The sequence below is a fragment of the Oncorhynchus mykiss genome, chromosome 3 (assembly GCF_013265735.2).
Source record: "Oncorhynchus mykiss isolate Arlee chromosome 3, USDA_OmykA_1.1, whole genome shotgun sequence".
Lineage (NCBI taxonomy): Eukaryota > Metazoa > Chordata > Actinopteri > Salmoniformes > Salmonidae > Oncorhynchus > Oncorhynchus mykiss.
Genome location: NC_048567.1, coordinates 73957966 through 73973412, shown reverse-complemented (window position 1 = coordinate 73973412; position 15447 = coordinate 73957966). Strand labels below are relative to the sequence as shown.

At 40.2% G+C, this 15447-nt stretch overlaps 1 long non-coding RNA gene across 2 annotated transcripts; it reads left to right on the top strand.

Annotated features, from left to right (window-relative positions):
• The first annotated feature begins 11 nt into the window (after positions 1 to 11).
• On the top strand, positions 12 to 12997 carry LOC110520576. 2 transcript variants are annotated; one of them, XR_005051379.1, is made up of 4 exons: positions 12 to 1803; positions 3978 to 4135; positions 9318 to 9453; positions 12939 to 12997. It is a non-coding gene; the product is annotated as an uncharacterized LOC110520576 (long non-coding RNA). The 2 variants fall into 2 exon arrangements; XR_005051378.1 differs by lacking the exon at positions 12939 to 12997 and having other exon boundaries at positions 9318 to 9810.
• Positions 12998 to 15447: the final 2450 nt, after the last annotated feature.

The window sequence follows — 15447 nt, the reverse complement described above, 5'->3', positions numbered from 1 at the left end:
TGCTCACGATGTATTTGTCAGGTGTCATTGTAATTGTCTGTTTTTTCTCACAAGGCTGAAATATGTGCCCTCGCTTTGAAATGTTACCAAGGTTTGTTTGTATTTCATCCAAACTATCTGTGTTAAAAAGTGATGGCTACAGCATATGTCATTTCTTCCACTTTTTGAGTGACCCAAAGTTCAAGCTGCTTGTCTATTTGGTGAAAATGCAATGTCTGTTTATCAGACTCACTTTGACTTTAAATGGCGCACCAAGACTTGTTCCTTTGCTTACGGCCATACCGGTCTGAGTGATCACTTCCTGTTTGGAAAGTGAGACAGGTGTTGGTAATTAAGTCGTGAGTGAGTGAGTGAGTGAGTGAGTGAGCGAGTGAGTGAGTGTTTGTTTGCTTGAGAGCTTTTTTGGTTATTTTCAACGTTTTTTGAAGTATAATTTAGATTTTTGCATTTGAAAAAGTTTAAGTTTGATTCGTTTTTCCCCCTTTGCAGTTTTGCTGCTTGGGCGAAAGTTTTTGGCCTCTTTTTTTTTGTTTAATATGACGGACAACATGGCAATGACTAACGGAATGGACAAGGACAAAGAAAATGCTCAACGTAAGAAACATGGAGATGAAGGAGGAATGAAATATGGCAAAGATTTTACAGTGGCAGTGGAGTTGATGGGAGAAGATACATTTACAACGATGGAATTACTACGTGCGATTAAAGAGGTGTGTGGAGAGGTGGTGGGATGTAGAGTAAAAGGAGAAAGAAAGTACGAGGTCACGATGAGAAATGGAAAAGGAAAAGAGCACTTAATGGATGGCTTTATGACTAAAGAAACAAGAATAATGGCATTAGACATGGTTTCCAATTAACTAATAGTCTCTTTCATGAATCTGCTTGTATACATGGAAGAGAGTGCTATATTGGCCAAGCTATGTAGCTGGGGTGTATCAGCAGTCTCTGAAATCAGGAGGAGAGTTTGGCCAGGGACGGATATAGCAGATTGCACGAGATACTGCAAAGTGAAATTCACTGATACTGTGAAATCATTACCGTACTCTACAAAGTTTGACACACTTGAAGGTGGAGAGTACTTTAGAGTTATACACGATAAGCAGGTCAGAGTTTGTAGGCTTTGTATTCAGCCTTGAAGGACTGCCCTGAATTCAGATGTTATAAGTGCGGGAAGCAAGGGCATTATGCAAGAAAATGTGAAGGTGGAAAGGAAAGGGCATTTTGCAAAGGATGTCGGATGAGAACTAACGAGTGCAACTGCGGAGAGGTTGTGAATGAGGAGGGGAGCCAGGACCTTTTTGTGGAAGCTGATGTATCACCACGAGCAGAAGAAGACGATGGAGGAGAGGACGTGGTGGAGGGTGGAGAGACGGAGAAAAGAAGATGTGAGAAGATGGAACAGGAGACTCATTAAATAGGGAGCAGTATGGATTCAGAAATAAGAAGAGGGAGTTTTCAGGAGGAGGGGGGAAGTGGGCTGGGTGGAGGCACTGGGGACTCACAGATTTTTTTTGTGTGTGGGGGGGGGGGGGGGGGGGGGGGCTCGGGCTATGTGGGTGCCTCGGAAGGAGGTGAAGTGGAGGGGAGTGGGACGCTGACAACGATACAGGAGACGGAAATGGATACAGGAAGCACAACAGGCATAGGAAAGAAGAATTTGAGTTGGTTGGAAGAGATGGATTTTGAGTCAATTTCAGATTCAGAAGACATGGAAAAGATTGATAGAACAAGGGGAGGCTACAGGAAGAGGAAAGCGTCGGTGTCGGTGAAAAAGAACGGAAAAGGAAGAAAACATGACAACAGGTAGAAGATAATGAGAAAATATATATATTTTTTATTATTTATTGGAATGGTTCATTTTTTGTCAATCAATGCGAATGGTTTAAGAACAATGGAAAAATTTCAAAGAATAGTAAAAATGAAGAATTCAGAGATTTTATGCCTTCAAGAAACACATTGGGACAATGTATGTATTTTAGAAGTTAAAAAAATATGGAGAGATTTTATTTTTGTTAACAATGGCAGGAGGAATTCAAGTGGTGTTGATATTTTATTGAGGAAGGATGTAGTAGATAATGTGAAACATATATATAATGATAATAATGGGAGGATTTTAATTTTAGATTTTGAATATATGAGTATGGTTTTTAGAATTATAAATATTTATGCGCCTAATACTGAAATAGAGCACAAAGATTTATTTTTAGAATCAGGAAAATGGTGTGAGGGAAACTGTGTTGTAGTTGGGGATTTTAATGTTAAAATGGATAGACTGGATATGACAAGATGAGCTATTTTTAGAAGTGATCTAGGTATCTAGGGGGGTTTTAAAGAAGATGATGTTAGAAAAAGGAATGATTGATAGATGGAGAGAGGAAAATCCAGACAAAATATAATTTTCTAGAAGGCAGGTGGTTTTAGGGGATTTGAAACAAACAAGGATAGATCTGGGTTTAGTAAAATAAGGTTTAAGGAATTTTATGAAAGATATTAAGTATGTTTTTACAACTTTTAGTGATCATGCAGGTTTAACATTTTCAGTGGGCTTAGATAAGGAAAAAACAGGGGTGGAATATGGTGTATGAATGCAGGGTATTTAGAAGATGAGGAATATGGGAAACAACTTAAATCTTTGATAGCATGTGAAATGGAGGATAAGCAGAAAGAGAATGATAAGTGTTTATGGTGGGACAAGGTTAAGGAAAAAATTAAAGTTTTTAGTGTAAAATATGCAAGGAAAAAGAGAGGTAGGGTGAAAAGAGAAGAAAATGAGTTGAGAGCTAAATTGGATGAAGAAATGGGGAAGTGTGACAGTGAGCCTAATTATAATATAGAAACGTTTTTGGATTTAAAAGCACAATTGAGTAAATATGAAATAGATAAGTGTAAGGGTGCAATTATAAGAAGTAAGGCAAAGTATGTTTTGGATGGGGAGAAATGTACTTCATTTTTTCTTGGTTTAGAGAAGAATAAACAGAGGAGAACATATATTAGAGAGATTGAAAATGTAAAAGGTGAAGTTGTCAATGATTACGTAGAGATTTTAGAAACAGTGCAGAATTTTTATAAGGATTTATTTAAGAAAGGGGAGGTGGATGAGGGGTGTGTAAAGGAGATATTGGATAGTGTGGATGTGCAAGTTGATGTAGAGGATAAACAAATGTGTGATGGGAAGATAACAGTGAATGAAGTTAAAGATGCGATTAAGGGTTTACAAGTAAATAAGAGTCCTGGAGTAGATGGAATAATTGCAGAGTTGTATAAAATTGTTAGAACAATTATGAATAAATGAATAAACAATATCCTAATTTTAAATGGAACTGTAACTAAGTAAACTTATACTCTGTTTTATTATATCTGATTAACAATATGAGTTCATAAGAAGGGATTGTGTGACACGGACAAGGAGTAATTAAAGTTAATGAACACCATTCCAACTAGAAAGAAAGGAATGGTCTGTGGATTAAGTAAACAGATTATGTAGTTAACCTATGGTTGAACCGACAAAACTGAGCTCTGGGGTGTATTAGATAAGGCTGTGAGTGGATTCCTAGGTTTTCTGTTAATTAGAACTGTCAGCTAAGTGGTGATCGATAATGTTGAGGGGTCAAAAAGTGAATTCAGTTGTGTTGTGTGTCCTGTGTATGTGCTGGGGGGGTCAGAATGAACTCAGAATGAACCTTTAAAGTTCACTTTGACCCGGTCTGGAGGAGGAGATTCATTTTAGGAGCAATGAAATGATGTCATGTATATTAACTGTTGCTCGTGATAACGTGGCAGCGCGCTCTGAGAATAAATTATGTTACCTAGTATTGAAATGGCTGGTCTATGTCTATTTTATGCAAACAAGAATCTTATAAATTCTCATAAAATAGATTAAGGGTTTTCAATTAATGAAAACACATTGGCATAATTAAATGACAGTAACAATTGGTCCTTCGAGCCGGATTCCACTAACTTGCCTCTGTCGTCCGAAGGGAAATCCGAAAGCCGTGCACGGACGGGTCTTGACTCGTTATTTAAAGACCTGGCCTCTGGATTGAGGTTTAAAAAAACAGGCCAGTATTGATCTGAAGGCAACAGAGAAGGTGACGGAATCGAACCGGCATTGCTTTTCCCAGTCTACAGGACGAAGGTAAATAGTCTTTTTTCTCGAATTTGGGAGGAATTATTTAAGATATTTTTGATTGAATGTGCTAAAGGAGTTTGGATTTAAATAATGATAGGTGCTTGAATATTCTGAACAAATACACTAGGTTTCTACTTTGTGTTTTAACCAAAATCGTTAGGAAGGAAGGAAACGGATCTGAAAGGACTCGTGGTAAGGTGCACTACCATAAATAAAATAAAACGTAATAAATCCTGGTTCTGCAAGCCGAAGGGTTATTAAGGGTGGGATATAGTAAGTTTTGTTAGATAGGACGGTCGTTCTGTACAAATAGGATAGCCATTAATTCAAAAGACATACCTAAATATAATTTAGGCTTGGTGAGAAGGCAGGGTAACCTAGGCGAACGGAAAAATTGAACCTATTCAATACTGAAAAAAAGTAATATCCAAGGAGGTGGAGAGGGAAAGCTAGTCTAAGAAGTGAGATATGAGATATTAATGTTGAAAGTCCCAAGGAACAATAGTTTATAATGAGCTTATAATTGTATACGGGTGAAATTTAATGTCCGATCAAAAGTCAAATCTATAGACGAAGTTTCCAGAAAGGAGAAATACATATAGAAACCCATACACATTGATTATTATTAAAGAGACACACACATAGTCAGACATGAGAGCAACTAAATTAACTGAGTAACGGTAAATAGAATATTCATAGGAATGTGAAAAAAATGTGGAAAAACAGAATGAACAGGGGTTACACATAGCCGGAGTTTGGCTTTCAGGAAGCAAAAAAGAGAGTTGAGGGTGAAAATAGGAGGAAACCCAAAAAGAGCCAAGATGCGCTGCCCTCCGCTCCTGCAGATAAAAAACTTAGCCAATTGGGTGGGGGTGAGGGTAACAAACTATATCCTTCTCAAGTATACCAAGAATACAGAGGTAATCTTGTCGATGAAATAGTGGTTGTGAGAATACGGCTGCAGGAGCTACCTGCAATATCAGCACCCATATATGTGAAGCCTGCTGAAGCCGAGGGAGGGATAATGGAGGTAGAAAAAGGAAAAAAGTTGAGAAAAGTGGATAAGGTGAGTCAAAAGAAAAAGATCAAATGTTTTAATTGTAATGAAACTGGACATTTCGCCCGGGAGTGTAACACTCCCTTCAAACGTCACCACCAAGATTGTAATTTAACTAAGGGGAAGATCAGAGGCGACAATCGGGTAAAAAAAAGGGATCAGATACAAAGAGAGCGAGATTAATGAGAATCCTCGCTGAGGAAAGCTTTTAAATTAGGGCTATTTTCTGTTGTCCCGATGCCGGAGTTATGAATACAGACAATTGTAAAATGGGTCTATTTGCGGAGGATCTCATTCAGTTCCATAGCGTTGGTGGTATAGTGGTGAGCAAAACAGTCTTACAAACTGCAGGACAGGGTTTGGTTCCCAGCCAAGGTGTTAACTAAAAAAAAAAAATCTCGGAGTTTCGGTTGTAATTAAACTAATTGTATGTTTTGCAGAGAAAGTTATTGTCACTAGTATTGGTATAAGATATAAACTGAACGTTTTCAATAGTTTGTTTGGTTCAAATTGAAAGACTAATACATTCAACTGAAAATAAGGATGGAGCGAATTTTGATGCAAGACGATGTCAGTTCACTAAATTATCTGTTTGAATAATGTATTGGGAATAGAGTCGTAATTAAAATGCTGAATCAAAGACGAGACAGTTATTTAAATCTAATGAATTCTAAATAATAACGAAGACACAATTACGATAGATTTGTGCCCATCAAAATGTTCTTATAAATGTATCGAATTGAGAGATGAGAGATGTTGATTGATGTTGTAAATTCTAATTCAAGATTCAACAGATGTGATAAATTAGGTTTGGTTTATCGAACCCGTACGTACTACTGTTGCAGCAGACAACCAACAATTATTTACGTTGCGCCTCGGCTCTAGGTTGAGCGCTTGTTGTTGATGACATCACTCGCAAGGCACTTTTGTCGCCACGGAAATGATGTTGTGACTGGGGGTAACGGAGAAGATTGTGTCTTTTAGAAGGAAAATGCGTGCATTATTGTTTTGAGTCACTTTTCAGAAGTTGCTAAAAATTTCAAAATACATTTTTAAAAGTAGTTGTAAGTCGTCAGGGTAGTCAGGAAGGATGCTAAAAAAAACTAGCAGCAGATTCGCTAGGTGGACATCATTGATTTGTGGCGTTCATTTGGACTGTATTTGGCTATGAGAAAGGGAGATCTGAATGTCTGAATCGTAAAACATAGTGATAATGGATTCTGATGGTTATTGATTCCTGGTTTGATTGTTTAAGTAACACCAATGCATTTGAGCACTGTTTCCATTATGTGGAACAATGTTAGGGTATTAATGTTGAAAAGCAACCTCTACAGTAAAAAACAATTGCATATGTTTTGGGAAATTAGCTAGGTTGAATTTGGTTATTTCAGCTTTTCCCCTGATACATAGACATCTGTAACAGGGGCAAGTTGTTTCTTGAGGAACATACAGACTGTGTTTTGTTTTATTGAGATGTAAACATGAGTCTCTGAGTAATATTGTCATCTGAAGCATTATGGTAGGGAGTTTTTGTATAGTTTGTTTTTTGCTGATAAAAGTGTTTTGTTTATTTGGTTACTGTTTATTGTTTATTTTAGGAGTTGATTTAACATAATTAAACATTGTATTCTGGTGTGTTTAAGTAGGATTCCTTCCTCTGGGACGGATGGAAGTTATCTAAAATATGTAAGTTGAAGGAGCCATGGGAGAATGTGTTTACATTTTAATTAAATATCTGGGATTAAATTACTGATTTCTTACACTGAGGAATGTACTGCATTTGCGACAGAGGGAAAAAGTAATACATTAGATAAATGTTATCAGGTTAATTGTATCCAAGGGTAGCATGTTCATTTAAGTATACATATACATTGACGTTGTTTAAAACTTATGATTAATGATTTGAGGTAAAGGGGAATTATCATTAGGTTTAGTTTATAGTTCACTTTTGAGTTTCTGAATCAATGTAGCATAGTGAATGCTAGTTAGGCGTTTTGTGTTCTTCTGGGAGAATGGGAGTTTTATTGTCTCTTTTAGATGTTTTCTGGGATTATAATCTTGGGGAGAGTGGGTGAGATTGAGGCCATAAACGACCAAATTGAAAAAGGCCTGGAAGTTTAGTTTATTCATTAAGGTTTGCAAATATACACACATAAAACATTTGTTAGGACTATTTGTTATAGTGCAAAGGTATTTTAAAGAGGCACGCTCACATATGGAACTTTATGAGTTTTTATTTTATGAGTTTTAATTATACAAGTGAATTTTTTGATTTTAAGGATAAAGGGCTCTTTAATATGTCTAATGTGGTATGGAACATGACTATAAAAGGGTGGTATGACCTTTGACCTTATCATGGCTATCTCTTGGGGTCTGATCAGCCTCAGGGGAGAGCCATTTGTATATTGAATTTTTTGTGCATTTGGGTTACTAGTTTTAACGTAAATTAATTATAATGGAGTTTTAGTTTTGGGTTAGAATTATAGTTAGAACCGCAGATGAGAAAGTGGTTCAGGATTCGGTTTTACAACATTAGCTGTGAAGTTTTTGAATTGGCTATTATTGATTTGGTATTACAATAGAAAAAAATCCTATTTATCATTGAGAATAAATAGGGGAAGATAAGATACTTTGAGGTTTGGATAGGAGATATATTAAGCCAATAGGGCAGGAAATTACATAGAAAAATAAGTTTCAGTTCTTAGGGGTGATAAATTACTGTAGATAAGGTATTCTACACTATGCAACATATATTAAATTATTGATGAAACTGATTTTAAGGTTACTTCATGTTATTGTCAGATAAATCAAATGAAATGTATTTATATAGCCCTTCGTACATCAGCTGATATCTCAAAGTGCTGTACAGAAACCCAGCCTAAAACCCCAAACAGCAATGCAGGTGTAGCACAGTGGCTAGGAAAAACTCCCTAGAAAGGCCAAAACCTAGGAAGAAACCTAGAGAGGAACCAGGCTATGTGGGGGGGCCAGTCCTCTTCTGGCTGTGCCGGGTGGAGATTATAACAGAACATGGCCAAGATGTTCAAATGTTCATAAATGACCAGCATGGTCCAATAATAATAAGGCAGAACAGTTGAAAATGGAGCATGGAGCAGCAGCATGGCCAGGTGGACTGGGGGCAGCAAGGAGTCATCATGTCAGGTAGTCCTGAGGCGTGGTCCTAGGGCTCAGGTCCTCCGAGAGAGAGAGAAAGAGAGAATTAGAGAGAGCACACTTAAATTCACACAGGACACCGAATAGGACAGGAGAAGTACTCCAGATGTAACAAACTGACCCTAGCCCCCCGACACATAAACTACTGCAACATAAATACTGGAGGCTGAGACAGGAGGGGTCAGGAGACACTGTGACTCCATCCGAGGACACCCCCGGACAGGGCCAAACAGGAAGGATAAGATACTGTGGATCCCTGAAGGAAAGAGCTTATTAGTGTAGGAAGCATTTGATATGGTTAGCATTTGTTTTGGCTTTGTTTGATTATTAGGAGGTTTTTATTTAAATAGTATTGAATTTGAAAGGGATATATGACTTCTATGATGATTAGGATTATTGTTAGGATCAAGATAGATTGATAAAGGAAATGCAAGGACTTTAGAGATTGCCACTCAGACACGTTTTTTTCTAAAATCAATAATTTTAGATAAAGTCAAACAGCGAGACGCTTAGTGGTATTTGAGAGATAGGAGGGAAAAGGGTTACTGTTTAAATCGATAAATATATATTTAAGAAAATATATAAGTTGCACAGATACTTCTTAAAGTAGAAAAGACACTTGACAGAGAATTCGTACAGGATTGACATGAATGGACGCCCAAGGGAGAATTGGACATGTGGAAAATGAAAGGGGCGCTCCTACATGATGATGTCAGACATAAGAATAATTTACTAATCTTACCTAAGTCATTGTTTAGAGTAGGCAAGGTGGTTACCTGGGCAGAGCCAGGTATCAAAGGGGGGATGGGTAAATTGTGTTCTAGGATAGGATGTGACCTACTGGATATTAAAATTAAAAAATTAAAAAAAATAGCTAACAAGTAGGTATAGAAGTTAAAGATATAATCAGATAGAACAAATGAGAAACTGTTTGTTAACCAAACCTGTATGTCCAAGATTTTATGCACTACAGGTGAATTACAGGTGAAGTCACTCAATCCAGTCCCTGAGGCCTGTTGGGGGGAACATACCAAGGACTCCTGGTGACAGCTAGCTGAAAGAGCTACCCGGATTCATATCACACTGCGGGAGGGTAAGACACATTGAGACTGTCGAACAATAACAGTGTTCGAGAGGAGAACTGGAATTAACAGAATTCTGGGGGCTATCTCTCGAATGAAGATTTCCTTACCTGTCATTCCATCCCTGTTTTTGTTCATAGAAGTGAAAGTGTGTCTGGCTCTTGCTAATGATGTGTTCTCTGGAAGAGGGTAGGGCTTTATGGGTGGGCTGTCCATCCTGAGCTGTCTGGTTGTGGGACCTTATTCCTGATACCCCACCATACCCCTGTCTGCGCATTATGCCCTGAATATATTCTACCATGCCCAGAAATCTGCTCCTTTTATTCTTTGTCCCCAACACTCTAGGCGACCAGTTTTGATAGCCTTTAGCCGCACGCTCATACTACTCCTCCTCTGTTCCGTGGGTGATGTGGAGGTAAACCCAGGCCCTGCATGTCCTCAGGCACCCTCATTTGTTGACTTCTGGGATCGAAAAAACCTTGGTTTCATGCATGTCAACATCAGAAGCCTCCTCCCTAAGTTTGTTTTACTCACGGCTTTAGCACACTCTGCTAACCCTGATGTCCTTGCCGTGTCTGAATCCTGGCTCAGGAAGGCCACCAAAAATTCTGAGATTTCCATACCCAACTATAACACTTTCCGTCAAGATAGAACTGCCAAAGGGGGAGGAGTTGCAGTCTACTGCAGAGATAGCCTGAAAAGTAATGTCATACTTTCCAGGTCCATTCCCAAACAGTTCGAACTACTAATTTTAAAAATTACTCTCCAGAAATAAGTTGCTGCCTGCTACCGACCCCCCTCAGCTCCCAGCTGTGCCCTGGACACCATTTGAGAATTGATCGCCCCCCATCTAGCTTCAGAGTTTGTTCTGTTAGGTGACCTAAACTGGGATATGCTTAACACCCCGGCAGTCCTACAATCTAAGCTAGATGCCCTCAATCTCACACAAATCATCAAGGAACCCACCAGGTACAACTCTAAATCTGTGAACAAGGGCACCCTCAGACGTCATCCTGACCAACTGGCCCTCCAAATACACCTCCGCTGTCTTCAACCAGGATCTCAGCGATCACTGCCTCATTGCCTGTATCCGCTACGGATTCGCAGTCAAACGACCACCCCTCATCACTGTCAAACGCTCCCTAAAACATTTCTGCGAGCAGGCCTTTCTAATCGACCTGGCCCAGGTCATTCTTTAAAAGTAACTTTCTCACCATTTTAGATAAGCATGCTCCGTTCAAAAAATGCAGAACTAAGAACAGATATAGCCCTTGGTTCACTCCAGACCTGACTGCCCTCGAAAAGCACAAAAACATCCTGTGGCGGACTGCAATAGCATCAAATAGTCCCCGCGATATGCAACTGTTCAGGGAAGTCAGGAACCAATACACGCAATCAGTCAGGAAAGCAAAGGCCGGCTTCTTCAGGCAGAAATTTGCACCCTGTAGCTCTAACTCTAACTCCAAAAAACTATAGTTTTGGCAATTCGGTTAGGACATCTACTTTGTGCATAACATAAGTCATATTTCCAACAATTGTTTACAGACAGAATATTTCACTTATAATTCACTGTACCACATTTCAAGTGGGTCAGAAGTGTATATACACTAAGTAGACTGTGCCTTTAAACAGCTTGGAAAATTCCAGAAAATGATGTCATGGCTTTTGAAGCGTCTGATAGGCTAATTGACATCATTTGATTCAATTGGAGGTGTACCTGTGGATGTATATCAAGGCCTACCTTCAAACTCAGTGCCTCTTTGCTTGACATCATGGGAAAATCAAAAGAAATCAGCCAAAAATTGTAGACAAGTCTGGTTCATCCTTTGGAGCAATTTCCAAACGCCTGAAGGTACCACGTTCATCTGTACAAACAATAGTACGCAAGTGTCTGCTAGAGATGAACGTGCAAATCAATCCCAGAACAACAGCAAAGGACCTTGTGAAGATGCTGGAGGAAACAGGTACAAAAGTATCTATATCCAAAGCAAAACGAGTTCTATATCGACATAACCTGAAAGACCCGCTCAGCAAGGAAGAAGCCACTACTCCAAAACCACCATTAAAAAAGCCAGACTACGGTTTGCAACTGCACATGGGGACAAAGATCATACTTTTTGGAGAAATGTCCTCTGGTCTGATGAAACAAATATAGAACTGTTTGGCCATAATGACCATCGTTATGTTCTGAGGAGAAATGGGGAGGCTTGCAAGCCGAAGAACCCCATCCCAATTGTGAAGCACAGGGGTGGCAGCATCATGTTGTGGGGGTGCTTTGCTGCAGGACGGACTGGTGCACTTAACAAAATAGATGGCATCATGAGGCAGAAAAAGTATGTGGATATATTGAAGCAACATCTCAAGACATCAGTCAGGAAGTTAAAGCTTGGTCGCAAAAAGGTCTTCCTAATGGACAATGACCCCAAGCATACTTCCAAAGTTGTGCAAAATGGATTAAGGACAGCAAAGTCAAGGTATTGGAGTGGTCATCACAAAGCCCTCACCTCAATCTCATAGAAAATATGTGGGCAGGAATGAAAAGGCGTGTGTGAGCAAGGCCTACAAACCTGAATTCATTACACCAGCTCTGTTAAGAGGAATGGGCCAAAATTCACCCAATTTATTGTGGGAAGCTGGTAGAAGGCTACCTGAAATGTTTGACCAAAGTTAAACAATTCAAAGGCAATGCTACCAAATACTAATTGAGTGTATGTAAACTTCTGGCCCACTGGGAATGTGATGAAAGAAATACAAGCTGAAATAAATCACTCTCTCAACTATTATCCTGACATTTCACATTCTTAAAATAAAGTGGTGATTCTAACTGACCTAAGACGGGGACTTTTTACTCGGATTAAATGCCAGGAAATGTGAAAAACTGAGTTGAAATGTATTTGGCTAAGGTGTATGTAAACTACTGACTTCAACTGTACCATGGCTAATGGCTGTTCTTATGACACAGGCCGTTTGTCGTGGTATTTTGCCCACATACCACAAACCCCAGAGGTGCCTTACTGCTATTATAAACTGGTTGCCAACCTATTTAGAACAGTAAAAAGCATTTTTTTTGTCACACCTGTGGTACACGATCTGATATAACACGTCTTTCAACCAAATCAGCATTCAGGGCTCAAACCACCCAGTTTATAATTGTAAATATGTCCCGTTTGCACATGTGCATAACTATCAATACAGTTGAATTTGCAATTTTATGGCAATTGTGCAGTTATGATGTTCCATATGTTAAGACTACAAACCATTATAAATGGCCTACTATCCTTCCTGTTTGGCCCTGTCCAGGGGTATCATCGGATGGGGCCACAGTGTCTCCTGACCCCTTCTGTCTCAACCTACAGTACTTATGCTGCAGTAGTTTATGTGTCGGGGGGCTAGGGTCAGTCTGTTATATCTGGAGTTTTTCTCCTGTCTTATCCGGTGTCCTATGTGAATTTAAGAATGCTCTCTCTAATTTTCTCTTTCTTTCTTTCTCTCGGAGGACCTGTGCCCTAGGACCATGCCTCAGGACTACCTGGCATGATGACTCCTTGCTGTCCCCAGTCCACCTGGCTGTGCTGCTGCTCCAGTTTCAACTGTTCTGCCTGCGGCTATGGAACCCTGACCTGTTCACCGGACGTGCTACCTGTCCCAGACCTGCTGTTTTCAACTCTTTAGTATGCAGGAGTTGTAGAGATACTCTCAATGATCGGCTATGAAAAGCCAACTGACATTTACTCCTGAGGTGCTGACTTGCTGCACCCTCGACAACTACTGTGATTATTATTATTTGACCATGCTGGTCATTTATGAACATTTGAACATCTTGGCCATGTTCTGTTATAATCTCCACCCGGCACAGCCAGAAGAGGACTGACCACCCCTTTACCTGGTTCCTCTCTAGGTTTCTTCCTAGGTTTTGGCTTTTCTAGGGAGTTCTTCTTAGCCACTGTGCTTCTACACCTGCATTGCTTGCTGTTTTGGGTTTTAGGCTGGGTTTCTGTACAGCACTTTGAGATATCAGCTGATGTAAGAAGGGCTATACAAATACATTTGATTAGATTTACTTGCAAGATTGATTTGATATTTCAATAGGCAAAGGCTACGGACTAAAATCTGGGTTTATAATTGCAATTCAGTTTTGCCATGATTTGCTGAGCTAGTAGCCTATAGCCCCCGATAGGCCGACATCTCATTCCAGGTAAAAGTCCACATCACCCCCTGACCTTAGTTATATTTGTTTTCTTTATTGTTTTGGTTAGATCAGGGTGTGACATGGGTGGTTGGTTTAGTTTTTGTATTGTCTAGGGAATTTTGTATGTCTAGGGGTTTAAATGTCTACGGTGCGTGTCCCCAGCCCGGTACCACCAGTGCCGGCACCACGCACCAGGCCTACAGTGTGCCTCGGCAGTCCAGTACGCCCTGTTCCTCCTCCCCCTACTCCTCCCTGAGGAGCGTATCCCCAGCCCGGTTCTACCAGTTCCGGCACCACGCACCAGACCTACAGTGTGCCTCGGCAGTCCAGTACGCCCTGTTCCTCCTCCCCGCACTCTCCCTGAGGTGCGTGTCCCCAGCCCGGTACCACCAGTGCCGGCACCACGCACCAGACCTACAGTGTGCCTCGGCAGTCCAGTACGCCCTGTTCCTCCTCCCCGCACTCTCCCTGAGGTGCGTGTCCCCAGCCCGGTACCACCAGTGCCGGCACCACGCACCAGGCCTACAGTGCGCGTCGGCAGTCCAGAGCGTCCGGCGACGGTACCCAGTCCGGGACCTCCCGCGACGGGCTACAAGGGCGGAGGGCTCAATGTAAAGAAGGGGGGCGGTGTCCAGAGCCGCCACCAAAGTTAGATGCCCACCCATATACGTTTAGGTTTGCAGTCGGGAGTCCGCACCTTAGGTGGGGGGGTACTGTCACACCCTGACCTTAGTTATCTTTGTTTTCTTTATTATTTTGGTTAGGTCAGGGTGTGACAAGGGTGGTTGGTTTAGTTTTTGTATGTCTTGGTGTTTATATGTCTATGGTTGCCTAGATTGGTTCTCAATCAGAGGCAGCTGTTTATCGTTGTCTCTGATTGGGGACCATATTTAGGTAGCCATATTCCTTGGGTATTTTGTGGGTTATTGTCTATGTATAGTTGCATGTCAGCACGTGTTTATAGCTTCACGTTCGTTTTGTTGCTTTGTATAGTTTAAGTGTTCTTTGTTTATTAAAAGAAGAATGTATGCTTATGTGACACCACAATGACATTCAATGTGGAGAATGATACATTTGCTATAGATCTATGACCATGATCACAACTGATAACTCCCATTTAATTAACTAAATATGGCCATTAATAATTACATAACAAGGCTACAACAACAAACTGAAGTTAGAGGCTATTTACAAAATCCGTTTGCCAGCTCCAGGTAGGCTAAACAAGTGGCATAAATTGATTTGCAATAACTCCAGCGATATTGTAATTTCAACACATTTATTGTATCAAATGGTAGGCTACAGCAGTCTACAATGGCATATTAATTAATAGACTACTTAATGGCCAACAGATGGAAATGTATCATTCTCCACATTTAATGTCAGTTTAATTGTGGACTTTTTCCGATAACAGAAGCATGCAAGAGAGTTCCATAACTGGCATTTCAAATTTCCATTCTCGAGACCCAAGAACTGAGCATGTGTAAAACTCTGCTTGACAAAAGTTTTCCATAAGAAAAGTCGACATTAGAATGTAGTTTACTATAAACAACCTCTGAGCTTATTTATCTAAAACCTTTAGTGCGCCTAAAGTCATTTTCCAGTGCTTTTTTCGATGTTATATAAGTTCTAGAGCTTTAATATGTTATATGGAAAAAGGGTTGGAAATAGGTGCAGCGCTCTGTCAACCAGTGCTCTTATACACCCCTCCCCTCCCCACCACACACTCAGTCAGTAACAGTCTGCTCACTGCCAAATAGTCAGCAGCAGCAACAGATACATATGGTACTAGTCAAAAGGTTTGGACACGCCTACT